The 27,262-nt window shown below is 43.3% G+C and overlaps 1 protein-coding gene across 5 annotated transcripts in view; it reads left to right on the forward strand.

The window, feature by feature from the left end:
- Positions 1–27,262, forward strand: part of WIPF1 (WAS/WASL interacting protein family member 1) — a 105,481-nt gene that overhangs the window by 44,944 nt on the left and 33,275 nt on the right. For 2 of the 5 annotated variants that reach the window (XM_035007725.1, XM_035007724.1), the window contains exon 2: positions 9,933–10,039. The exons of 1 other annotated variant lie outside the window; for it this stretch is intronic. The gene's annotated coding sequence lies outside the window, so the exon portion shown is untranslated. Of the gene's footprint in view, positions 1–7,979; positions 10,040–16,149; positions 18,737–27,262 lie in introns of those variants that run through there. 2 more of the 5 variants (XM_035007730.1, XM_035007726.1) reach the window with 2 other exon arrangements.

Here is a 27,262-nt window from a genome sequence, read left to right on the forward strand (position 1 = left end):
GCTGTTTCCAGTCGGTGTGAGCTTGACTTGCTGCCATCCCCTTAGGCTGAGTCAGATGCCGAGTGCTAGGAAGGAAGACCTTCGAAGAAGCCATCTTTACCATGTCTGTCATTGTTTTGGTGATTTTTAAAACGTGCTTTTTAGACATTATTTTAACGATGAGCTTAGGATACAATATATTATTATGCAAAAATAGGACACAATGTGTTCAAAGATGGTAAATAATATGTCTTATGCATGAGGTCATGGAAGTATTTACAGTGTAAATGCTGGCAGCACTTTCTGATATGAGGCTGTGTGCTGACCCAGTCTTTCTCTGTGAAGTATTAAGGTTCCTGAGAGTTAGGATCGGGCTGATTCTTTTGCTTCCAAAGCTCGTAGTAGTTCCTGGCACACAGTAAGCATTACATAGTTCTTGAATTAATAAATATATACCTAAGTTACTAAGATTCATAATGAGTGGAGCCAAGAAAAATGCTAATTGTGAGACAGTAGGAGAGCAAAACATAGACCCCCTGTCAGGCCTCCTTAATATAGGGGGTCTTTATTGTAAGGATGGGCAGTAAAGAGCACAGGAAACCTGGGACTATCCCACATGGAGGCGCACACTGGTTAGAAGCCTGGGCTCTGGAGGCAAGCCGTTTGAGTTCCAGCTGTGTCTCTGCCACTTACGAGCTGTGTAGCCTTGGTCAGTTTACTTCTCTGGGCTTCAGTGTCATCATCATCATCTTCATCATCATCATCATCTGCTTAATAGAGTTATTGTGAAAATTGAATGAGTTAATGCTTGTAAAAGTGCCTAAAACTATCCTAAGCACGTAGTAAGGGCCCAATAAATGTTAGCGGTTCTTGTCGTTATGGTTAGTGTTGCTACTGTAGCGTTATTGAAGTCTACAGTGCAGTTTAGGTACCTGGAAAACCACGATGTGCCCTCAGGCCCAGGAGATGGGTCATCTCCTCTCTCCTGTCCACCAATTAACTGGCCCAGCCGTTCCTGTCTCCTCTCATTTCTCTGGTGTGACTGCATGACTGCCTGTCCCCACGAGTCCCAGTTCCTACTTCTGAGATGAGCAGCATTTGGTGTGCACGGCCAGCTCAGTGCACTCTCCAGCAGGCAGACTGGCCTCTCTTGGGCCAGGGGCCTGCCCTTGTCCAGTCGGCCTTGGCTGGGGTGGGTTCAGCTGCAGCTGATCTCAGAAGGGAAATGTAGGCACAAAGGAAGCTCTTGTGATCATGGAATTTTAAATTATTCTGCGAAGAGGACTCAGAAAACAAAGAAAGGGTAAAAAAGCAAAATAAAAATAATAGCAAAAGCAACATAACACTTTTGGAGAGACAAGATGACTTTTGGCATTTTCCACCTAGCATCCGATTCATTTTCTAAGGGCTGTTCGTTACTGTTCAGAGCCACAAAGGACATCATGTCACTAAGCAATGTGAAAACGAGATGAAACCTCAGAGGCCTTAATGGAACCTCTGTCTTTCTAGGCCACGACTCCTCCACCTCCGTGGCACTTCATGTGGCGCCTTGTCTACCTCGTGGTATCTCATTCGAGCCTTTCCATGCCATGGACCAGCAAACCTAAGTTGGTATATAAACTACACATAGAAATGCCAATGGGCCTTCTAATTATTTTCTATAGCTGAATGATCCCTTCGGGAAAGCTCATATGGAGGACATTGCTGTCACATGGTGCATGTTCTCAGAGACCATATTTCTTTCACCATCACTGCCACGGATCTGCATCTCTTCACCTCTGCCCGTGTCCTCAAGGTGATCGGAACAATGACATTTCACTTCTGGAGCAATAATAATAGCTAAAGTTGATTGTGCTGTTACTATATGCTAAGGATCGTTCTAGGTACTTTTACTTTCACTTTAAGAACCACCCTAGCGCTTAAGTTGCGTCAAGTCTGGCAGAAAAGGCTGTTTGCTCCAACGCCTGTATTGCTCTGGTGAAGCACTCAGCCGGAAACAGGTAGATGAACCCTTGGCGGGGATGGTCAGTGCTCACAGACTGTGTAGGATCCTTGTTCTTACTGGGCCATCTCTCATTTCTAGATGCCTATGACTTGGTATTTCTTTGGGCCAGAAAATAACGCTGGAAACATGGAACAGAAAGCATTCTATCCCTTATTACGCAATGGGTTTTTTCCAGAGCAGCCCAAAAGGTTACGTTGGGTTTTATGAGCTGCAGAGGACTGCTGGCTGGGGCACTACCTAAAAAGACAGTGGCAAAAACGGCAGGTCTTAGAGCTGCCCTTGTGGGCTGGCCTCTGAGCTGAGACAGGATCTCTGCTTCCTGTGCCCAGCTTGAATACGATGGCAACACTTGAAGACGGAAAAGCATCATTTAAAATAGTTTCATTGTCACCACATGTGATCTGGGTACTGAATGTTTTGAACTACAAATCTCAGGACTCAGTTGAAGGTCAACAACACGCAGTTCTGATATTAAAGACCAGCACCCTTTCGTGTCTTCCCCCTCACAAAAAAATGGAAAAAAAATAACATAAGCTGTGAGGCAAATTTCCTCGAGTGATCAAAAACCAAAGGGCTTTTGGGGGCTTCCTGACCCAATTAGCAATAAAGATGTCCAAATAGCAATACAAAACAGGACTGAAAAAACAATTTAAGACTTCTGCTGACACATCTAGTGATCTTCTCAACTAAAGTTATTTGAAAATAAAATAAGGATCTTTTTAAGATTTGAGTAGCAGTCATCACCTATTCTCTTAGAAAAGCAGCTGCCTTTACAGAAAACTCCAAATGGTTTTCAAAACCAAATATAATGTGATCTTTGTTGATGATGTGTCCACTGAATTTGAAGAATATTTTTAAATGCCCAAAAGTTGCAAATTCAGTATTGGTCATTTTGAAGATTATAGATGAATTTCAGCCCAATATAGCCCAAGATGTCCTCCTCTCTTAGTTCTGCAAAGACACCCATGTTGGAGGCCCAGATTTAGCTTCTGATCTACCAGTGGCTTCGGGAAGGGACATCAGACTTGTCATGCCAGCCGAGGTCCAGGGTTCCTCTGTCTCATGGAGAGAGTGGTGCAAAATCCTTTTATAGACGTGTCATTCTGTGTCTGAAGCATTGTGGAGTGGGGTATCCTCTGTAATTCCATCCTGACCCCAGGATGGATAACCCTGCCCTTTCATCCCCTTTGGCACAAAACAAAATCACTAGATAATCGCCAACCTTCAGTTTTCCGGCATGTGTGTGCAGCTATGGCCAAGGTAAACTGGTCCCTTGGGTTTATTTTGAGTTGAAATTAGCTGAGCTGTTTGTTTCCTCTGAGCCTTATACAGATGCTTTTTGAACTATCTTTGTGTTTGAGGGATTTTTTTTTTTCATGGTATCAGCACACAACTTCCTCCAAGTCACTACTTTGAAATAGTTTTGCAGAGGGAGATATTCCTGCTGGCAACGAGCCTAAGCAAGCAAAGCAATGACTGCGGGGAGGCAGTAAACCTTTACTAGCGAATTTCATGTTTGCGCATGACTTCATGAAACGACTTCTCATCTGCTAAGTTTGGCAGAGAGGGCAGGCGGGCATCTGAGCTTACTAGTAGGAAGCTTCACTTTGTTAATATCAGCCAGTGGCTCCCCGGTTTGAATGATTCTCAAAGTTTAGGCTAAAAGAATGTCCTCAGATGACCCTTTGCCTGCTCTCTCTTTCTGAGAATTCCATGGAACTCTTCTAAATGTGGATTTCTACTTAATCTTTGATACTTCCAGATTCTGTAGTCCTGACAAATTTTGGAAAATGCAAGTTTGTGTAAAGCTACTCTTAACTTTCCTTTTATTAGACTTTCAATATTTTTATTAATGAATGACCTTTGAATGTTGATATACAAACATATACAGTGCTTTCACTAACATGTTTTATAAATATTATTCCCTTGGGGCGCCTGGGTGGCTCAGTTGGTTAAGCGACTGCCTTCAGCTCAGGTCGTGATCCTGGAGTCCTGGGATCGAGTCCCGCATCCGGCTCCCTGCTCAGTGGGGAATCTGCTTCTCCCTCTGACCCTCCCCCCTCTAATGCTCTATCTCATTCTCTCTCTCAAATAAATAAATAAAATCTTTAAAAAAAAATAAATAAATAGTATTCCCTTTTCCATAAATTCATAAATTTCTTTGATCATGAGGATAGTAATATTTTATAGTATCTCAAAAGTAAATCCTAAACTGTTAAGTGCTTTTATATTTATGTTAAAGAAAATAAAAGTAGAGAATTAAAATATATAACCTTTTTAATAACCTTACTAAGTTTACAGTGATTTTTATATTCCCAGATTTATGCTTTAAAAAACTGGTTTGACTTTTATTAAATTCTGATTGTATATTTTTTAAAAGTACACTTGCTTTGGGGGGAGTAGGAGGAGGACTTACATTTAAGGAAAATAACCACTGAGTTGACTTAGTCTTTCATGGATTTTTTTTTTAAGATTTATTTATTTGAGAGAGAGCATGCGAGTGCAAGCAGGGAACCGGGGGGGGGGGGGCAGAATTGGGGGCAGGGGTAAAGGGAGAGAGAATCCTCAAGCAGACTTCCCACTGAGCGCAGAGCCCCATGGGCTTGATCTCATGACCCATGAGATATCAAATCAAAAGTTGGACGCTTAACCTACTGAGCCATTCAGGCTCGCCGCTCCCCCCCGTCGCCCTCTTTTTTTCACGGACTTTATTTTGGTAAAAGACCAAATTCTAGCAATGCGGTAATGAGTACCAGTTACTTCCTGGAGTTAATACAGTGTACACTGTCTTTGAGCATTTTAGAATAGAGTCATATTATAATTTAAAACTTTTTTTTAGGGTGCCTGGGTGGCTCAGTCGTTAAGCATCTGCCTTCGGCTCAGGTCGTGATCCCCGGGTCCTGGGATCGAGCCCCGCATCAGGCTCCCTGCTCGGCAGGGAGTCTGCTTCTCCCTCTGGCCCTCCCCCCTCTCATGTGCTCTCTCTCAAATAAATAAATAAAATCTTTAAAAAAAAAAAAGAAAATGAATATTCTCTTTAAAAAAAATAAATAAAAATAAAAAAATAAAACTTTTTTTTAAAGCTGCATTTTAATTTTTATTCAAGATTTTATTACTTAAAATCTCTACATTCGAACCTACAACCCTGAGATCAAGCATTGCATGTTCCACCAATTGAGCCGGCCAGGCGCCCCCGAAAAGCTGCATTTTTTACAAGTGCTGCTACCCATGTCACAGATGGTAATCTTCAGTGAATCCAGAGGAGCACGGGTCGCTCTTGTTCTCCATTGCTTAAACTTTTATATGTAGCTTATGCCTCTAAAGATTTTGAGATACTTGGTCTTTTTTGTATCTCTCAGCCTTTTTAGAGACTCTCATCTATATTTTCAAGATATGAGAGGGGAGAAAGCAAAAGACGAAAACCTTCCCTCCGCATTTGTGCAGTCAGAGGTTGAAGAGAGTTCAGTAGACACCGCTAGTGGAGAATATTAGAGATGCGCCTCCCCAGAGCATTTTGCACCAGGTAGTCTTGGATGGATAGAAAGTTCCGTGTACAGAAGCCTTTGTATTTTGAAAAATGAACTTTCACGTTGGTCATCTTCATACTGGTTTTCCGTGAAGTCCCTGCCGACAAGAGTTGGATGCGCAGAGTGTTTTCCATGTGGTGCTCAGTTTTGCTGAAACCTTGACTCTTGGCATGACTACCTTTCACATCGGAGTGCCATCATCTTGCGGTGACTGAACTTGGGCATAGTGATAGGAATCGTGGTTTTATTTTCTCACTTGCTCAGAGAAATCAGATCTTGCTTCAAGGCCTGTTTTCTCTTGGTTCATTGTGTGCCACCTCTGAAAACATTCCCAGACCATTACTGTTCTGTTTGCTCCTTAACCACTAGAATAAAGCAGCCGTGAAAATAAGCTCTGCCTTCCATTCCCCGGTTGAGTAAGACCACCCCAAAGGGCTTTTGGGCATCTTCTTAGTGCCCTGAAGAAAAGTCCTGCTCTCTGCAGTGAAGGATTTCGAGATAAGTGGCTTCCCACCCTCCTCCCGGGACAGATGGCAGTGAGCCAATGGATTGACAACAAGCCACTCCGGGTGAATGAAAACAAAGCAGTGAGCATAAAATCTATTTACTGATTTCTATTTCTCCTTAACCTTTAGGAGAAATTATTTTTAGGAAGTTTCTGGGGCATTTTTTCTGAATTTGTGTTCATAGAATCTAGTGATATTTGTCATTGCATAAAAATGCAGAGGTACTCGTGAATGAGAATGGGACCAGCACAAATGGAGTGGACCAATGCCAGGTTTTTTGAATTGTCCTAAGTAGATTTGAAAACGAGTTGTACAATGATATAAAACAGAGAGTCTGAAATTACTAGTTCTCAATTTTTCTCAATTGTCAAACAGGGTAAATTCTTCATTCTCACATTGCATTGAATTATCCCTCTGTAAACAAAAAGAGCCACTCTACCTGCTCTGTTTCCTCCTTTACCAAGTAGCACTAACAGAGGACAAGTTTAGCTCATTTAGTAATAGTAACGATAGCTGACATTGTTGAGTGGTTAGTATGCTCCAGGCATGTTACCCCGGAGTGGCTGCCTTTCTCACTTAGATGTATCAACCATCTTCCGAGTCCAGGAGAGGGAACTGTAGGAAGTGAGGAAGAGCCTTTGACTCGGGAAGACCCAATGGGAAGGAGGCCAGAGGAGGTCAGGCCAGCCCGGGTCCTCAGATGAATCATCAAATCGAGAACGGTAGTTACTTTGAATGACCTATGCTCAGAAGTTATTTGTGTCACCAAGTTTTTAATCATTGAAAAAAAATTCTATATTAGATTTTACTTCTTCCAAAATATTTGCTTAATGGCTAGTGAAGACAGTGAAGATAAAGGAAGCTTAGAGACTCATTGGGTCGGCCTACATTATTCCTTAGTTCCTGGGAACTTTAGTCTTGTGAAAGATGGAATGAGGTGACTCAGGGTCATGAGGATTGTTTTCCGTACTCAGACTTTAGAGGTTCACACATGGATGCACGTGTGTAATAACCATCAGGGCATTCCTACTTCTGCCTTTGAGGCAGGAAGAACTCTAGTAAGATGGGCCCAGACGTCATGCACACTCCTTCTGACGTGGGATGGAGACATTTCTTGAAATGGTGAAAATTCTCACAGGCCGCGAAAACTTAGCCACTGTTGCCTTCTCAGAGAATTCTTTTGTATGTGTATATCTGTCGGGAACAGAGGCCGTCCTTGATTTATGAAATTTGCTTTATCAGTGCACAGAAATAATCACTACTTATCCATCCTGTCCCCCAAGGATTAGGAATTTTTATTTTGTCTATGAAAAGTCATGGAGAGTTGAGTAATCTTTAGGTTCAGAAGTGGAAGAAATAAGGAAAAGACTAAAATCTTGTGATCAAAAAAATCCAGATAATAGTCAATCAGTGGAGAAAGGTATAGTAATAATGGAGAAGACAATAAATATATGAAACACTGCCAGGCTCACTAATAATAAAAGAAATGAAAATCAAAACTGTCCATACATACAATTTTCATCTATCAAATTGGCAAAGATTTTGAAAAGTGATAATAATAGCAAATGTCGAAATGAAGTAGGTACTAATGAGAGAAGAAATGCTACCACTTTGAGGAAACAGTTTAACAGTATGAAGATCGCTAGAATAAACTTTATATCTTCCATTCTAGTAATTGTACTCTAATACATGTATCCTGAGGAAATAATCTGAAATGACCACAGATCTTTAGATACAAGTCTATTAACGTGGTAGGATTTGTAATAATGAAATTGGATGCAGTTTAAATGTTTAACAATGAAAAATAGTTACATGGGTAATAGACCACACATAAAATGAAATATTCAACTTCTAAAATTGCATTAGGAGAATATTTAACAATATGAGGAAATGTAAAAAAAAAAAAAAGGAAATAAAACTACATACATACCATATGATCCCATTTTAGATACACAGAGAAGAAGAAAAGACTGGAAGGAAATTCCAAAATGTTAACTGGTTTTCTCTGAGTACTACTGGATCATTTAAAAAACTATTTATATTTTCTAAACATTTCCATGTATGACTTTTTAATAAGGAAAAAGATATATTGAAGTTAAGGAAGGAAACTATAAACCGTAGGAGAAACTTAAGGACGTTATCCCCAGACAATGGGACTCTGCTATAGTCTCTCCCTCCAGCCCAGTGTATTCTTTTATCTCAATACAAAGTCCACTAATTCAACATCATTTGGGTTAACAACTACTCTTTCTTTCAAAACAACCTGATTTCCTCCTTCCGGGTTGGTGAGATCATCTTATCCTGGGCAAGGGAATTATGACCTTGGGATAGGAGCCGCTCAGGGTCCTGAGTGGGGTCAAGGGAAATCGCAGGGCCGCCTAGGGGAAGGGAATAGAAGCTGAGGCTGGAGCCCCTCGCGCCACCCCCCCCCCCCAATCTCTGAGTCCTTTCCTTTGAAGACTTGGACCTGAAGATACAGTTTAGTCACATTATGAATTAAATAGACTTTTGTGGGCTGGCCTGGCAGCATACCCTCAAGTATGTTTGTATGGAAATGGTTCTCAAATCAAAATGCCTACCCGCCCCTCCCCACCCCACAAGGACTTTGGTGAACTGTGCATTTACATTACACTGCACAGTATGGAGGATAAATTTGTTTTCCTTCCATCGTATCATCAGTTCAGATATGAGTGTAAAACTCCGCGAGAGTGGAGAGTTTTGCCTGTGTTTGTTGAATGACTGCTGTGACACATGGCCCTGCTCACTAATTAGCCATGTAGTCAGAGACACACTGATAGGGTAAGCCGATAAAAAGATCACAGAAAATATTTTTGTTTCTAGAAAGCAATTCACTGTTTTGTGTTTTTCTTTTTGGCTGAAGCAGATTGGCTGAGAGGCAGAGTGGGGCCAGGTCGGGCCAGGTCGGGGGTAGGCAAGGCAGCAACTGCAGAGGGTCAAGCTGGAGAAGCTTATCTGGAGGAAGGTAGCCGTGGAGACCGGGAGAGGCGGTGCTCAGGACGCAGGGGCTGTGGGCCCACGTGGAGGTTATGCTAGCAGCTTATTCTTGACCTTAGCCACGGTCCCCAGACAACTACTTATTTGCCTTGTCTAGGACGCAACTGCCTCTCCAGGAGTAACGCCCGGCCTGGGCTCTGTTTAATTGTTTAGTTTTATTTTGTTTTTTTTTATTTTTTTATTTTTTTAATGGTGGTCAGGGGAAAGGTGGGGAGGCCATTGAGCTTTGTTTTTTTTTTTAACTCTGTCCATTTATCTTCCGAGGGTGTCCTACAAACATAAACCACATGTGGTTCTTATACCTCAAATCTTTGTGGCTTGGTATTCCCAAACTAGTCAGTATTTATTTTATTTTATTATTAAAGAATAATTGACGTGCATTATTGTATTAATTTCAGGGGTACGAGTCAATACTTAAATGTAGTCATGGAGTTGCTTTTTTACATAAGCCACTAACTCATCATACTGTCAGAATGGTTCTGAAGCAGAATAAAATGGTCCAAGGCTGAATTAAGCAGCTCCCATGAAGCAGGAGGAGGAGTCATTTAGTCAGCAGTGAGCAAGCAGAACAAAACCAAAAACGAAATACACACACACACACACACACACACCTTGTGATCATGCCCTTTCCTGGGATCCTGTTCGCCCTGCACCCATATCTGGAGTTGAGGGAACTACCTACATGCACTTGGTTCAGGAGGAGTCACCTGCCATTGCCTTTCCTATGTCCTGGTAGGGTAGCCATCCCATCAGAGACAACCTGGAAGTGTTTTTCCAACAGTCTGTCTTCCCAGGCATTTGGAGAATCCAGAGCAGCCAAATGGGAGGCAGAAAGTTCTTGGGAGCAGCAGAATCCCCTGGGAATCTGAGGTCATTGAAGTAGAATAAATTCTGTTTCAGTCAAGCCGCTGAGAGAAGCAGGGTCTGCTAAGAAACAGGAAAAAGAAGCACCGCGAATCTGTGACCTGTTTGGAAAGAAAGTGCAAGATTCCCTCCCAGGATTGTAGGTGAGTGGCTGTGGTCCCCAGGGCTCCGTTCTCCCTTTCCCGGGCTAGATGAGCAGAGACATCTAGCGATGGCTCTCAGCCTTGTCTGGTCTGCACCCACTCTTTTCCGGTGCCCACTTCACAAACTTCAGTGAAACTCCATCAGTGAAATAATCTGACTTTACACATCATTTCCCCCAATTCTATATAATCTTTGTCTGTAATTAAAAGAAGAAATAGGGCACCTGGGTGGCTCAGTTGGTTAAGTGTGTGACTCTTGATTTTGGCTTAGGTCACGATCTCAGGGTCGTGGGATCGAGCCCCACATCAGTTCAGGCTCCCTGCTGGGCATGGAGCCCGCTTAAGATTCTCGCCCTCGCCCTCTGCCCCTCCCCCCTAAGAAAAAGAGAGAGAGAAATAAAAGGAACCTAATTTATTATAAAATAACTTCAATTTAGGGGCACCTGGTTGGCTCAGTCATTAAGCATCTGCCTTCGGCTCAGGTCATGATCCCAGGGTCCTGGGATCGAGCCCCACATCGGGCTCCCTGCTCCGCGGGAAGCCTGCTTCTCCCTCTCCCACTCCCCCTGCTTGTGTTCCTGCTCTCGCTGTCTCTCTCTCTGTCAAATAAATAAAATCTTTAAAAAAAAGAACAAACTTCAATTTGTAAGTGATTAGCTACAGCTCATTAGCAAACAGGACAAAGTAATTGGCTGAGTCTTTGCATCTCCACCTGTAACAACCATGAATGGGCAGGTGCAAGTTCACACCAACTTGGGTAAGAGGGTACTACGTACCCGGAGTGGCAATGTCTTTGGGCACATGATCTTCCAGAAGGGGTGAACAACTCGTAGTAAAAATCTGAGCAAAACATAGTATTTCATTTATAGGACAGTTGCATTATTGGAAAATTCAGGGGCTCATACAACAGTGTAATAATTACTTTGGGTTTATATTTAAAATGGAGCCAAGGTCTAGGATCAGATAACTACCAACGGTTTTTTTCCTACATCAATCTCTAACAGGACCTTTGAACATTACGTGGGACAGTTCTTCACTGAGTGGGCCGGTCTGGTACACTGCAGGCTGTCTAGCATCTCTGGTCCCTGGGTCTGAATCCTAGGAGGGCCCCCACTGTTGTGACACCCACAAATGCCCCCGTTTCCTGTCCACATGCAGAGTGGTTGGGCCTGCCTCTTCAGGCAGCAGCTGCACCAGCCAGGCCTGGCTGCCATGCAGTCAGGGGTCCCAGCGGAAGTCTCGGGTCACTGAGCCCTTCCTGCAGTGTTCAGGTGGGTGACGTCCCGCCCAAAGGTGCAGAGCTGTATAGAGACTCTTCCGTGGAAGGACGCTCCTGTCCTCATGGTTTCTATCCTCCAGTGAGAGACACCAGGTAACCGTATAGAGAAGTCTCAATGAGGAACAATATCGCTATTGTCCCTACCCCAGAAACAACTGTAAAGGCCCCATCCTGGGCTTTGTACCTAATGATTAGCAACGAAAAGGAACACACAGCCATCCTTATGCCAGTACTTTCTCCCTATGTGTGTGCATGAGTGGATACACAGCAGGATGTGAAAATGGGGGTTTCCACCAGTTTTCCCCTTGAGTTGAAAGAAACTTCTCTCTGTATTTCACACGGGTTTTCCCCTGGGGGCAACTTGTATTGGATGTTGGTGACCAACTGGGAAATTTTTGCATTTTAATTAAATTGCCTAAAACCAAACAGTGCTTTCAAAGGAAACATGAAAGGTCTTTCCACACGTAATCAGCATTTGTCCCTCGAAGACACGAAGTTAGTGATGTTCCGATGTCAGCATTTGTTGTTGTTTGTTGTTTGCTGAGTATACAACTCCATACAGACTGTCTGTATGGAGAAACAGGGCTCTCCGTTGGTGTACCGGTCGGCCGGTCCTCGGGGAGAAAATACAGATGGGTTGAATATGAATTTGTGAACCCATTATGGGACTGTTCTTGCCGGGTAGTCATGGGGTCGCTTTCTTCCCACTGTGGATGTGGGTCTCCCTTTCTCTTTCCAAGCGAGTTGCCTCATCATTTCCTGACTTAAGGGGCTGTGTCATATCCCCGACACTGGCTAAGAAGCCTGCTTGAGAAAGAGTTGTTACATGCGTTGGCAGGTCCCCACGTTGTCGTTCTACATGGCTGTCCTGTGTCAACAGCTGTCAGGAGAAGAGCCTTCCTGGGTCCTTTTGGAGGAAGAAATCCAGCACGTACCTCCTCCACCCTGGCGCCCTCCCCCACCCCCCCAGAGCCGAGAGTGTGGCAGCCTACTCCCAACCTCAGGTTAAAGGAAGGATGAAACTCAACCTGGAGTTAGAAGCTTTTAAAGGCCATTGACAGCTATTCCTCAAGCCCCGGGGCTATATCAGACACTGCTCCGAGGCAGCTGGGGGACAGCAGTGAGCCAGGTGAGCTCTGCCCTCGCCGGGCTCGTCCCGCAGACCAGGCACAGACAGCGCAGAATGCGAACGAGTGAGGGGAGCGAGCCACACCAGGAGAAAGCTGTCCTCACAAACACGCCAGGACCAGCGGGTGGGCCGGGGGCCAGGGGTGAGGCGTGAGGAGAAGCCGGGCAGGAAGGAGATCCGAGGGAGACTGTCGGATCCCGCGGGGCCTTGCTAGTCCCTGCAAGGACTTTAGATTTTCCGTGCTGAACACTGGAAAGCCACCGAAGCTTCTGAGTCTGTGAATCCCTTCTGAACCCCTAGGTTGAAGGTATTATATACCATTTACCTTGGCTGAGGATTCAAGTCCGGCGCTAGGATCGTCAGCATCACGACTCTAGGAAGGAGAAGCCAATTTGGGGTCTTTAATTCTGCTGGCCCCAAACCCAAAACTACCTAGCCAATGCCCCATTCTAAGAGATGGCTCCAGGCAGGACACACTCTTCTTAGCCCTGAAGCTGTAGTCCAGCACCTTCCCCAGGACTGCGGTTATGGGTGAAGTGTCATCTGTGTATCCTGCCAGGGGAGAGGATGAGTGAGGCCGGCCCCGTCCCGGCAGGCCGCGCCATCCAGAGTTGTGTTGTCTGGTACGGTAGAGGCTCTTGGGCACTTCAGATGTTGCCAGTAGCAAAATACATACTTATTTTTGAAGACTCAGTGTGAAGAAAAGAATGCAAATTCCTACTGAATACCTTTTTATTGTGAGTACATGGTGTAATGTTATTTTTGAAATAGGCTGTTAAATAAAATATAGTACTATAATTTCACTTTTTAAGCTCTTTATAATGTAGCTAGTAGCAAATCTAGAACTGTACTCAAGGCTCCTGTATAGTTTGACACCCAGCATACAACGGTAGGTGGAGACTGATAGAGGAAATTTGTGATTAAACTCACATTTGGAGAGGGAGAGAATGAGTCTCAGTCACCAGTCTCTAGTATATTTTATAATGCACTGAATGGGTCTTTGGAGAGACAGTGGGGTATCAGGCTTCTCCTGTATTCCAAACGTATTTCCTGATGTGGTTCTTACGTTTTGGCCCTACTTTATCTAATGTTAGCGTAGCATAGAAATTTTCACTTTTCCAAACCACAGGTTTCCAGATTATTTGACTCTCCGCCATCTTGGTGGCAGATCACAGGCAAAAAAGGCTTCTAATAGAAAGCTGTATTTTTTTTTTCTCTCTGTACTTCCAGCCAGTTTCAGTCTAAATTACCTCTTTTCTGTAGTTCTTACTGAAGGCTGCAAGAACTAGCCAACACATGCCAACATTCTAACTGTTTCCTCCAAATCCTTTAATGGTGCACCATCCATAGGCTCACGGACTTAGGAGGCCAAGGATTCAATAGGTGGGAGCATAAGCCTCAGTGTGGCCACCGCATAACAAGGATGCCAGTGTCCTAGCCCAGGAGAGCCTGCACTAGCCTTCACTGGACCTTAAACCAGTCACTTCCACATTTTAGGGTTAGTCACATTCAACACTCACTTCTTTTTTTTTTAAAGATTTTATTTATTTATTTGACAGAGAGAGAGACAGCAAGAGAGGGAACACAAGCAGTGGGAGTGGGAGAGGGAGAAGCAGGCTTCCCGCGGAGCAGGGAGCCTGATGCGGGGCTCGATCCCAGGACCCTGGGATCATGACCTGAGCCGAAGCAGACGCTTAACGACTGAGCCACCCAGGCGCCCTAACACTCACTTCTGGTACCGATTTCTATGTCACAAGGGTGTCTGTATTGCCAATGATAGAAAACCTAATTATGCCAGCTCAAGCAAAATAGAGAATTTGTTTGTTAATGTAAATTAAAAGTCCAGGAGTAGGGCTAGCCTCAGGTACAGATGGATTCAGCCAACAAGGTCAGTAGCTGGTTTTTCTCCATCACTCCCCCTTCAGATTCCCTATTTTGTTGGTTTCAGTTTCAGACCCCCTGTGGTCAAAGGATGAGTGTGGCTATTTCAGCCCCCATATCCTCACAGATCCCAGTCCAGCCCATCTGGCGGAAATGTCCTTGCCTCAGGCCACAAATTCCCTTGGTTCTAATGAGTTCACAGGCCATCGCTCAAAAAGTCTGTGGGGCCAAATGAATGTGAGGTCTGATTCGCCGGCCCTGAATCACATGCTCTTCCTGTATTTGCAGTGGGAACAAAAGCCTCTGGACCCACAGGTCTGAGAGTGATGGAGAGATGGGTCTCCAAACGGAAATTGAAGGACATAGTTATTAGTAGGATGAATTAGCATTGAGCTGCCAAAACAAATGGAAATATAGTGCCAATTTTTCCCCAAGTAGGATTATACCAATTTACACTAACCTGGCATTGAATAGTACAGACTGTTTTCAATTTCTCTGTGTTGCTGAGATTTTTTTTTTTTTTTTTTTTTTTTGAGAGAGAGAAAAAGAGAGAGGGAGCGCACAAGCAGGGGGCAGAGGGAGAGAGAGAATTCCAAGCAGTTCCCACCCAGTGCGTAGCCGGACGCAGGGCTCCATCCCACAACCCCAAGACCACGACCTGAGCCGAAATCAAAAGTCAGCTGCCCAACTGATTGAGCCACCCAGGAGCCCTTTTCTGAGATTATTTTTAAATGACCAAACCTCTGTGTAACTGTACTGATTATACAGGGGGAAGAGGGAAATTACTTTGTTTCTGCTCCTTTAAATCACATAATTCCCATATTTTAACGTTTTGAAAGTAGATTTCCTCATACAATAAATGCATATATTTAATCTGGTATGGTTTCTCTTTCCCCCTAAAAAGCAATAAGGGCGGCATTTTGCTATTGAGGAAGGTGTGTCTGAATTGAGAAAACCCTATTCTAAAACATCTTTCTACTACCAGGGCAAAAACCATCTCTTAGAGTTAGTTACGGAAACACAACTTGGAAAACCAGAATTATAAGTGAACAAATCTTATCGTATGTTATACATGTTGATTCAGTCTGCGTTGATTGGGGGTCACCACAGGAAGGAAGGTCGTAGGCTGTGATCCTTCACCACTTTTCCCAGACTGGTGAGAACTGTGCTCTTGTTTTATAATCTTCTGTCTGCTCTTGGTTTTGTATTTCTGAACATTAATATGGAGGATTCCTCACCTGATTGGTCCAAGAGCTTACTGATTATTGTTTTACTTTACCATTAAGCTCAGATTGGTCTGCCAAGCCCGCTGTGGGCTCATGGGCTTCCCTGCTGATCTGTGCCATCCTTCCTCTGGAAAAGTTCCTTTTAACTGAAACTTTCCTGAGAAGAGGGTTCAAGTCTAGCTTTGGCATTCCTTATTCACTATTTGAGAGGAAACAATTTTTTTTAAATTTTATTTATTTATTTATTTTGGGGAGCACGTAAGCAGGAGGAGGGGCAGAAGGGGAGAGAGAGAGAATCTCAAGCAGACTCCCAGCTGAGCACGAGCCCAACGTGGGGCTCGAGCTCATGACCCTGAGATCAGGACCCGAGCCAATACCAAGAGCCGGAAGCTTAACTAACTGAGCCACCCAGGCACCCCAAGAGGAAACAGTCTTAAGGTCTTTTTTTTTTTTAAGATTTTGTTTATTTATTTGACAGAGAGGCACAGCAAGAAAGGGAACACAAGCAAAGGGGGTGGGAGAGGGAGAAGCTGGGAGCCTGATGTGGGGCTCAGACCCAGGACCCTGGGATCATGACCTGAGCCGAAGGCAGATGCCCAACGACTGAGCCACCCAGACACCCCCAGTCTTAAGGTTTTAGGGAATGTTATATTATGGAAGAATTTTTAGGAGGTATGATTTTCTTTTTCATTCAACATATTTATTGAGCACCTACCGAGAGTGTCAGAGGCGGTTCTAGATGCTGAAACGACAGCAGGAAGGAAGGTCCCCATCCTCATGGAGCTTGAATTCTAGTGGGGACATACAAGTACACAAACCATTAAATTGATGAAAAGAATGTTGAGTGGTGACACGTGCTGTGTGTAAACGAGAACAGGCCCAGAGATGGGGCACGAGGAGGGGCATTTTTGCTGACAGCTGAGGAATGAGAAGGAACCAGGAGATGAGTGTGCTGGGGGGCGTCTTACAAGTCTAAGGCCCCGAGATGCAAATGAGCTGGATGCATTTAAGGAACGGAAAGAGCTGGAAGGTAAATTAGCAAGAAGCGATGTTACTTGAGATGAGGTCAGAGGGCTAGGGCGGGACCAGATATGGGTTCTTGCGGGCTCCTGGCCAAGTTTGGACTTTTTAAGTGGAATGAGAAACCACTGGAGGGTTTTAAGCAAGGGAGGAATGTTATCTGATTTATATCCTATGGTGGCTAGTAGACACCTCATAAATGCGTCCAAAGTTGGCTGTATTTATACGTTTTCATTAAAGATGAAAATAGAACCAAACTCTAGACAACTGCTCCCTTGTGTGTCTTGGGGGCTGCAGCCTTCTAAGTGATTCTACCTCCTAACTGAGCCATCCCTGGTGGAGGGGACTGACGTGAACTGTATGTGTACTACATGGTGAGGGTGTATTTGTGTGCGTGCGTGTATATGCAGTGCCCTACTGAGAGAGCTTCAAAATAATTCTGAAAATGCATCCTATTGCCCATGTTCCCTTTTTAGACCTAACTAGAGTTAGACTTCTCAAAGGTTCACTCAGGCATTCACTTGGTAGTTGATCAAGTTTTCTGTTTTCCTGAGGTTAGTGGAGGGGGAAGGAGATGCTAGCCACAGGCCTCCACCTCTGTCGGGTGCCCCACACCTGCACGTCGGATGGCAGGACTCTCCATTCCTAATCCTTCAGTGCTCTACTTCCAGGAATTTTGCCATGGTCTCACGTCATAAAATTCTACTCATGCAGCTAGATTGATATCTCAAAGAACTTAGAGTCTGGAGGAGCCGTAGACATCAACTATCCTAGTACTCCTCAGTAGGAGTACTGTCGGTATTTTGGGTGAGACTATCCAAAGCATCCTAGGAAAAGCCACATTTCTGGCTCCACCCCTGCATCCTACAGAGCCCCCCATCCAACCTACCACTTCTCACCCCAACTACAAATGAGTCCACCCATTTCCAGCCGCCGCCTGAATTGAGAACTACTGGTCTACCTGGTCCTGTCATTTTACAGGGAAGGGGGAATAGTAGGCAATTTGTGGGCTCTTCACCCCTTTTCCTTCTGAACCCATCACAATGAGGACCAAGAGTTCTAATTTTACAATGAAGTTAGTTTCTGAAACTTGCCTCTGTTTTTCATTCTTTTAACTGATAACTTTTTTGTTCTCAGAGTTTTTCTTCTGATCTACATACTATGCATTGCAAATGTAAGTCTGAACCTTTCAGATGGCTCAAGAGAAAATGATGAGCATTTTCAGAATATTTGTGCATCACTCAAGGTTTTGTACATGTAGTCCATTGCCTCTCCACTTCTTAGGGTCCTTTAATAACGAGAAATCTGCCTTTCCTCCTTCTGCACTCATTATCTCTGTGCTTTTGTCCAGCATCTTCTGGGGGAGTTATTGTTATCCCATTAAATATGGAGGACAGAAGCAAAACATTTGGCACAGAAAGCTCTGGATCTTCACAGGACTTGAGCTGTGTATCATTTATCCTGACTTGGGCACCAAAATCACATTTCAAAACTCATTTGCCTTCATACACTTGACCAGCTCTCTTCACCTGCATCTGTGACTTTCTCTCTACACACTTGAATGCTCTGTAGATGAGGAAGAATCATTACCCTAATTATTGGTGTAGCTGAGAGCTTTTAGTGCCTGGTGACTCTTTTCCTTAATACTAAATGGTATAGTCAATATTGAGAGTGATACTTTCAAGCCACAGTTTCCTGAAGGAATCTCAGGCTCTGTGAATAATTATTTCTGTGCAGATATCTAGAATAATGTTGGCCTGCCAACTGGATGGACATCCTGATCTCCTCTTGTCACTGTACCAGAAATGTTACACCTTGTGGAAAAGAGAAACATTTAATTTTTTTAATTTAGGGTTTTTTTTCTCTTGCTTGCTTCTTAAGTAAAGCCAATCTAGTTTCTTTTTCTGCAGCAAAGGAGGAAGGAACAAACAACAAATTAATCAGACAGGAAGTGAATAACCACAGAAAGACGTCTGCCTCTGACTCAGTATGTCACATTTAACAAGAGGCCAGAGCTTGTCCCAAATGGCTGTCCAAAAACGACCCCACACTTGGGTTGGAAGATGATGCCTTTTTCAGGGACGGTTTTCTCTCTGGGCTCACATCTTGCTTGTCTGTCTACCTGTGTCCCCCATCATGCCTTCCTACGGTGTCCTTTAACGGTAAGAAAAGTTATATTCAAACTAAATGTATTTCCTTTATCAGCTAGAGGGAAGAACAAAAAGGCTTTTAATGGGCCATAGTATGTTGAGATAGTTTGATTTTTCAGTAGAAGACCATGTAATCTATTCCTGTTGAAGAGAATGCTAGTTTCAACACTGTGGTGATTGTGGGCAATTCATAACTTGTGTTTTGTACCAAAAAGTAAGCAAGATTTTCAGTAGAATTTTTCCTGACCACTGGACAAGGTTGGATCCACAGGAATTTTTTTTCCCCATTTAAAATGGGGGTTTCTGTCTGTAAGTATAGCCTTTCAGTGTGTGGTACAGTTGTCCACACACTGCTTTTGAACTGTCGCTTTGGCGAGTAGCAGTAAGTACTTTTAAAGTAAAGGCAGTCATTGGAAACTTCAAAGGAAAGGACCGTGGAACTGAGGTGTTGCCTTTCTGTTGCTACAGATATGTCACTGAAGTTCAAATCCCAAATTAAACCATTTCTAGACAGAGTATTTTAGGAAGAAGACAGTCTGTCTTTAGAATCTTTCTATTCAACCCCCTAACAGTGCAGTGCATAGCTACTTCTGCTAATCAAATTCTGTAGCATTTGTTATAACTATTTACAGCTAATATGATTAACATTTTGTCATAAAATATTATAACTTAAAATTTTCAAGCAATGTACTCAGAGACCTCCAGATTAGGATTAAGGAAATTTTTTGTACCAAAAAAAATTTTTTTGCCTCCGGGGCAGGAAGAAGTGACTTGACATATTCCTTTTTCCCCATGGAGAAATATAAAATACAGCTTTAAAATATTAAGAGGGTACATACAAATTTAATCAATAAGTATAAGTTCTTTTAAATAATTCAATGGTATAAGTATACTGTAGAAAATGGAGAAGTGGTAAAATGGAGGAAAGGCTTTGGGAAGATTCTGATTAAGAAAAGTAGAACAACTTGGTAGAGAGAAAGATGAGTGAAAAGGCAAGAGAAAGAGTAAGACAGGATAGCGAGAGAGGAAGGTGAGAGAGGCTGGGCAAGGCGGTGTGGAAGCCATGTCCTTCCTCGTGATTGGAATTGTGGGTCTTAAGTATTACCCATTAACTTCATAAAGTTATGTTGCTTCTGAACTGGAACTTCATCTAGTCAAAACTCTTCCTCTTATAGTCTAAAGAGGTTTAAATGATTTATTTAGAATCACAGTCAGGTTTTCACTGTTCTTTGAAAAGTTCAGACACGAGTTAATTGTTCACAGCTCCTGAATTGCTCTAATAGTTAAATTTTTAAGGATTATGCGGATGCTAGATAAACTGCAATATGCAGAGAACTCCCTATGATAAAACTGATTCCCTGGGGTCCAGCAGCAATTTCACCCTGCTCATTGACGAAATTAGATTCTAGATGTGGCCTGTGGGCTAGAAGTTGCCCAACCTGTGCTAAAATGTAAGAGGAAGTGAGCTCCCTAATTTCTGGACCTTTCAAGTTTTCTGCCCTTTTGAAGTCTGATTAACATTTCATGAACATGTCATTTACTTTGTAAGTTTCTAGCTGTTTAAATTGTGGAACATTCTGCTTTAAGGTTGGACTCACTTTTGTTTATCCAAATTGCCATACATTTACGTCTTGTTGAAAAGAGCATTTCCCTTGAAATATCATAAATACCTCTGTCTGTATTTTGCAACGCTCGCTCCTGAAAATTAAACTGAAAAAAATATACTAGAATAAGGAATGCCTTAATTAGTATGCTTTAAAATGCACTTTATACACATCTCCCTTCACCATTCATCTGTAATACGGAGGTTTGCATGGGTGCGTACGTGTGGGCCAGGGTTTAAATCAACTTATGGTTTCTTTCTCATGACTAAATAGCGGGGGAAGACAATAACATTTATTGAGGACTTGCTACATGTTAGGCTCTCTTCCTTATTTTATTTTAGAAAATGGCTAATACTTATTAAGCATTTGCCTCATTTAACTCTTGAATAACACTAACTGAGTAGGTACCATTACCCCCATTTTTTGTGGGAACTGGACTTAGGCTATGTAATTTGCCCAAGGCCACTTAACAACTATATATAAGTATAAAGAAGTTTCCTATATTTTCAAGAGCTTCTTTCATAAATGCAGTGGGGAGGGCAACTAGTTGCCCTCTTCCAGTCCTGAGACTCTGGGATTACAAATGCTTTGTTTTAAATGTCAAAGCAACACTATCTTTAAAGCAAATAACCTCAAGGAAGACATTTTCCTTCCTAAATCTTTTGGCCTTTTCAGAAGTAAATTTGCTGACACTTTTGCTTATATTACAAGACTACACTTTCAATGATAAAATGGATTAAATATATTGAGTGTATTGACATATATGCTGGGAGCATGGGCACGGGGTAGATCTTAATCCTCTGGTAAAACGAAATGTGGTGCTGAGGATTTAAGAAAACTCTAGCTTTGGGGGGCACCTGGGTGGCTTAGATGGTTGAGCGTCTGCCTTTGGCTCAGGTCATGATCCCAGGGTCCTGGGATTGAGCCCCGCATCGGGCTCCAGGCTCGACGGGGAGCCTGTTTCTCCCTCTCCCTCTGCCTCTCCCCCTGCTCATGCTCTCTGTCTCTCTCTATCTCTGTGTCTCAAATGAATAAATAAAATCTTAAAAGAAAAAGAAAACTCTAGCTTTAAGATTTGATCCCCTTTGATAGAATACTTAGAAGAGATGGGAAATAGTGGGAGGAAATGTGATACTTTTTAGTTCTGTGGATAAGGTAGAGAAGGGCTCCTTTCCTTTTGCCACCGCTAAACAATGACTTACCTTCATTGTCTCACTTTTCAAAGGGTTTGGATGTGTATCAATTTGCATTAACTTTAAAAAAAAATATTTTATTTATTCATTTGAGAGAGAGAGAGCAGGGGGAGGAGCAGAGGGAGGGAATCTCCAGGAGACTCCCTGCAGAGTCCGGAGCCCAACTCGAGGGGCGGGGCTCGTGGGGCTCAATCTCAGGATCCTGAGATCAGGGCCTGAGGCGAAATCAAGCGTCAGATGCTCAACTGAGCCACCCAGGCGCCCCTATAAGCTGCATTAACTTTTAAATTAAACATGTATGGCAGCGGATTGAAAACATCATTTTACTTCCCAATCTTGATTTCCCAACAGTTACTCTTACAGTAAAATTGTGCATTTGTGGGCTACCAATCCTTTTTTTTTTTTTTTTAAAGATTTTATTTATTTATTTGACAGAGAGAGAGAGAACAAGTAGGCAGAGAGGCAGGCAGAGGGAGAGGGAGAAGCAGACTCCCCGCTGAGCGGGGAGCCCGATGCGGGGCTCGATCCCAGGACCCCGGGATCATGACCTGAGCCGAAGGCAGCGGCTTAACTGACTGAGCCCCCCAGGCGCTCCTGAGTGCTACCAATCCTAATGACGTTGCAGATGTTTCAAAATGTCTTCTCTGAAAAATGCCTTTCCCCCTCCCCTCCCCCAGATTAACCAGCTGTTTACCTAAAAGAACTCTAGAAGAGGTATTTTTGAAATAGCCAAGGGTGCTGTAAATACAGCAAGACACAAAGCCTTACCATTGAGAAGACAACCTAGGAGCAGGATTCAAGGCAGTTATTGTCTTAAGTGATGATCAAGAAAAGAGCAAGTACATTTTGAGAAACGAGGGGTTCCGGGGACAGAAAGCATGTGTTGTAGCTCGGATTGAGAATTAGTGACAACTAACTGGGTGAGGCTGCTGCTTTGCTTACAAAGGAAAGCTTGTTTCTCTTCTCCACCTTGTGCTTCCTCTTGGGTTGAGCAGCCTTTTGTTTTTCCTCTTCTTGCTGATTGCCTCATTGCCTGCAGCCTTCTGAGCCTGGGCCGGAGGAGAGGAAGAGTAACAATAATAGAAGTGAACTTCACGCAAATATATTAAAAATTTCTAAGATGGCCAAATGTGACAGGCTGGGGCGGTGGGGGTGGGGGTGGGCCGGGGCGCAGAGATGTTGGCGCTGTGACTTGTATCATAAAATAGAAACTACAGGCAAGTGCAGCTGTGAAAAGATTGTGCTGAAGAAACAGGATGGCTGTGGTTTGCTGTGAGCATCAATTTTCCTGTTGAGCATTTTTACAGGAAGTTGAAGAACAAAGCCAACTTCATCTTAATTAGTTCTAATGGGTTTCAGATCTTAAACACATCCAACTAAGTTTGCATCATGCAGGAGTCTCTGAAGAGTAGAATCCATCAGAATTATGAGTAGGAATCCCAAAACGGGCTTTTTAAAATTCAAGATTTTAGCAGCAATTTGAGTTTATTATTAAAATGATTTTATTTTTACAGTGTAACCTGGAGTGGATTCCTTGCCTTTATAATGAATGCTTCTGCAGTAATTTTTTTAAGGTTGTAATAACTCAATATGAATTTAAGAGCCTTTTCTTATTAAACCCCATTGAGTTATATATATTATAAATTTCCTTCTGTTAATATTTATTGGTCAAACAAAGGTGCATGTGTGTGTATATATATGGGGGGGTAGGGGTATGTGTGTGTGTGGTTCTAAGCTGGAAGGATATACCTGAAAATGTCAAGGATATCTCTAAATTATTTCTATTATTAACCCCAACCCCTTTTCACCTAAAATTTAATTATTATTGAAAGCTTCTTTCAGTGGTTAAATACAATCACCATGTTTTAGTTTCATCTTTGTGTTGTCAGTCTTTAAAATACAACAGCCAGTTATTTTACCAGCAAATTGGGTTTATCTGGGAATGGCAGAAGAATTGCAATTCAGGACATGCAAGCTGTGGCAAAATCATAGGCAAACCCAGAGATCACAGGAGAGGAAGGTTACTTTACAGAGAAAAAGGAGGAAGTTGGGACAGCTTTGAATGAAAGCCCATTGGAGGAAAGTCAGAATTCAGGTGGTGACAGTTTCTCATTAGCCGAATAGTGATGGTTTCTCATTGGCTGGGCTATTGCTGGGCAAGGAGAAAAATCTTCCTTCCTCCTTCTGGGGTAGTAAAGTAGGCTTCTTCCTATTAAAAAATGCAAGTTACGCTTCTTCCTGTTGGGGTCTGCAATTGAGGACAAGTTAGTAGGGTCTGACAGCTCCCTTTTCTGGCCTCCTGACTTCATTTTAAGTGAGGTTTCCATTATTTAATTCCACATTTCCCCGTTTTGGTCAAGATCTTTCCTTAAAAGTATCAGTGATCAAGAGTTGGCTCATCCAGCAGCACCTAGGTGGCTCAGTCGGTTGGGTGTCTGCCTTTGGCTCAGGTTATGATCCGGGAGTCCTAGGATTGAGCCACTGCTCAGTGGGGAGTCTGCTTCTCCTTCTCCCTTCGCTGCTCCCCCTGCTTGTGCTTTCTCTCTCGATCCCTCTGTCAAATAAATAAATAAAATCTTAAAAAAAAAAAGAGTGGGCTCATACTTAGCCCTCACTGCCAGGAAGGACCTTTACTGGGCATCCTGTCCCGTACCAGAGGATAAGTGCATAGCAGTTGGAAACCATTTAAGGCCACATTTGAGTAACAAGGAAGGTTAAGAGGGAGAACCCACAGGCATTTCCCATCCAAAGTCTGTATCTTGTCAAGGTTGTTCACATTGGAGGTCATCTTGAAGCATTAGGTTAGCATCACCTTATTGGATACCGTTTCTACAAAGTTGACAGGCAACAGATACAAAACTTTAAAATAATTATACAAAACATAATTAAAAGCAACATGACAATTTCAAATTATATGATGGTTCTGCACCGTGATCCTGGGCCTGAAGGTAGCCAACCAAACAAAGGAACATGGAGAATTAGATGAAACTTCTTGTAGCCAGTGTGCCTGTTCCCTAAATTTGTGCCATTGGGTTTCTGCTTCCCCAGAGGAGCTTATCCCTGTGTTTACTATGACACAAATGCCTCCTTGCTCAGCAAGCAGGTAATTGAGGGCTCTGTGATTATCCCTAACTACTTTTTTTTTTTTAAGATTTTTAAAATTTATATGAGAGAGAGCATGAGAAGGGGGGAGGGTCAGAGGGAGAAGCAGGCTCCCCAGTGAACAGGGAGCCCGATGTGGGCCTCGATCTTAGGATGCCAGGATCATGACCTGAGCCGAAGGCAGTCGTTTAACCAACTGAGCCACCCAGGCGCCCCTATCCCAAACTACTTTAGCCAGTGAGTTACATGATCCTTGTGATGCCACTCCTGCTTTGACTATGGAATCAGCCAGCTCTCCTAACGTCAGGGAGAGATGTCTGATCATGCGTTCATTAGACTGAAGGGTGAAGGCTCTCTTTACAGAGGCAAACCCGAGCCATATGCACCTCCTAGAAGTTCTCATTTAATGCAGCCATGAAAGTTTAGTGAGGTGGACCATTGGTAAGCTGCTCTTTTGTTGAGGAGAAAATAGAGCCGTGAGTACAGCAGGAGCACTCCGTCCTTTCATCCTCCAGCTGTCAGGACAATGAGTTGCCCAGGCATAGGGGCCATTTCCAAAGCCTCCACATACAGAAGAGTAGCCAAGAGCTGCCCATGGGGCTGCCTCATAAGTATGAGCATTTATGGGCCCATTTGTCTATGTTAGAGGCATTAGTATCATTCAACCCAGACTCAAATACCATGTTATCACATATGGAAGGTCTTCCTAAACATATAGATATGACAGCCAGCTTACCAGTGGTCTAACTTAATGCTGGCTCTGCACAATGTCTTTTATATATATGTATATTCAAGAGAGCTCATTTCTCCACCAAAGGTTGGGTTAAATTGAGGCAGGGAACAAGGTGTGTGGATATAGTATTCTAGCCTTATGAAAGGGACCTGAGGAACAGTTTAGGCATGCAGTAGCATATGGGATTCCAGCAAAACTACTGATAGGATAAGCTAAGGGATCACTATGGTCCTGAACAGATCAAGGTTTCTGGTAACAATCAGAGGCGTTTCCTCCTGTTGTAATAGATTGGGAAATGTGGGTAAGAACATCATCTGTCCAAGGAAGAAGGGGAGAAAATATAGTAAGAAGTGACAAAGAGAAAAGGATATATAGGCCTGGGGCAGCAATCTTGGGAAAGCTGTCTCCGTTAGTTGTCACCTCTTCCGTGCCCCAAAATCTTTACTTTCAGACCACCAATTGGTGTGCAGGTCCAGTAAGGGTTTGGTGCCTTCTTTAGATGTGATGTGTGAATCTAGGAGTCTATTCCCGGAAGTTTGGTGGCACAAGGGTTGGCTAACAGTACCAAAGGGGGCCCTTCCAATGAGGTGTCTTTTCTTATGGAGGTGTCTTTTCCAACAGATGAAATCTCTGGGTTGCAATTGCGGTGTGATATTTAAGGTCTTCATCTCCTGGGAGCTGTGAAGATATTGTTCTATTAAAGCTGGGCCCTTTTCAACAGAAGCAACTAGGCTTTTACAATATTGAAGTATATCTCCTTTCATCAGCTGTCAAAAGAGGTGGGAGCCAGATGCATCAGGCACCCTGAGACATTCTCAAAGGACGACAGTTTATGAGTTCCAAAGGGTTGGATCGGAGATTTAGAGGGACCAACGGCAATACTTTTGCCCAGGTTATTTGAAAGGTCTCTACAAATTTTACCAGTTGAGTCTTTTTTTTTTTTTAAGATTTACTTATTTTGAGAGAGAGAGAGAGCACGTGCGCATGCCCACATGCAGAGGGGGAGGGGCACTGGAAGAGGGAGGGAGAGAATCTCAAGCAGATGTCCTGCTGAGCTCAGAGCCAGACACAGGGCTCGATCTCATGATCCTGAGCCAAAATCAGGAGTTGGACGCTTAACCGAATGAGCCACCCAGACACCTCACCAGCTGAGTCTTAATAATGTTATTTGTGCATTGGACTAACCCTGGGGATTGAAGGCGGGAAGCACAGTGCAAGTGCTGAGGCACCCACCACTCAGCACAGACCTGTTGAAGCAATTGCTGGGTCAGTGAGCTCCTGGGTCACTGTGGAGCTCAAGAAGGGTTCCCCAGGTAGGAATAATCTTTTCTAATAGGATTTTAGCCACAAAAGTGGGGGTAGCCTGGCTAAAGGGAAAGCTTCCAATCCAGCAAGAAAACATACAAACCATGACTAAAACATATTTTTATCCATGAGATGGGAGGAGCCAAGTAAAACCTATCTGCCAAACCTCTAACGGTCCAACGGGGCATTTAAAAAATGCCTGGGAGCAGTGTGGATGTGACTCCCAAGGTCGTATCTTAGACAGGTAGGACAAGCAAGGTGTGCACTTTTGCATTTTGCAGCCTTATGTTTCCCCACCACTATTGTTTCATAAAGTCTCTCATTTTATCAGTTGACCAAGGATTTCATGCAAGTACAGCGGTTAGTAATGGGAATTTTAGAGTCTTTGGCAGGACTGCATTGTTATTTGGTTCAAGCCAGAGTTCTGTTTTAATGAACCAACAATTATTAGATTTCCAATATTGTTTTTTTCCTCTCTGGGGCCAATTGTTGGACATCTCTTGTCAGTTTTTGGAGATTTTTTTTTTGGAGGAATATCCTTTTGGATCATGACTGAGGTTTGGTGATTGGTTCCTTTAAGAGCAGTGTTTTTAACAGAAAC

The sequence above is a fragment of the Mirounga leonina genome, unplaced genomic scaffold, assembly GCF_011800145.1.
Source record: "Mirounga leonina isolate KUSES-001 unplaced genomic scaffold, KU_Mleo_1.0 Mir_151, whole genome shotgun sequence".
In the NCBI taxonomy this organism is placed as follows: domain Eukaryota; kingdom Metazoa; phylum Chordata; class Mammalia; order Carnivora; family Phocidae; genus Mirounga; species Mirounga leonina.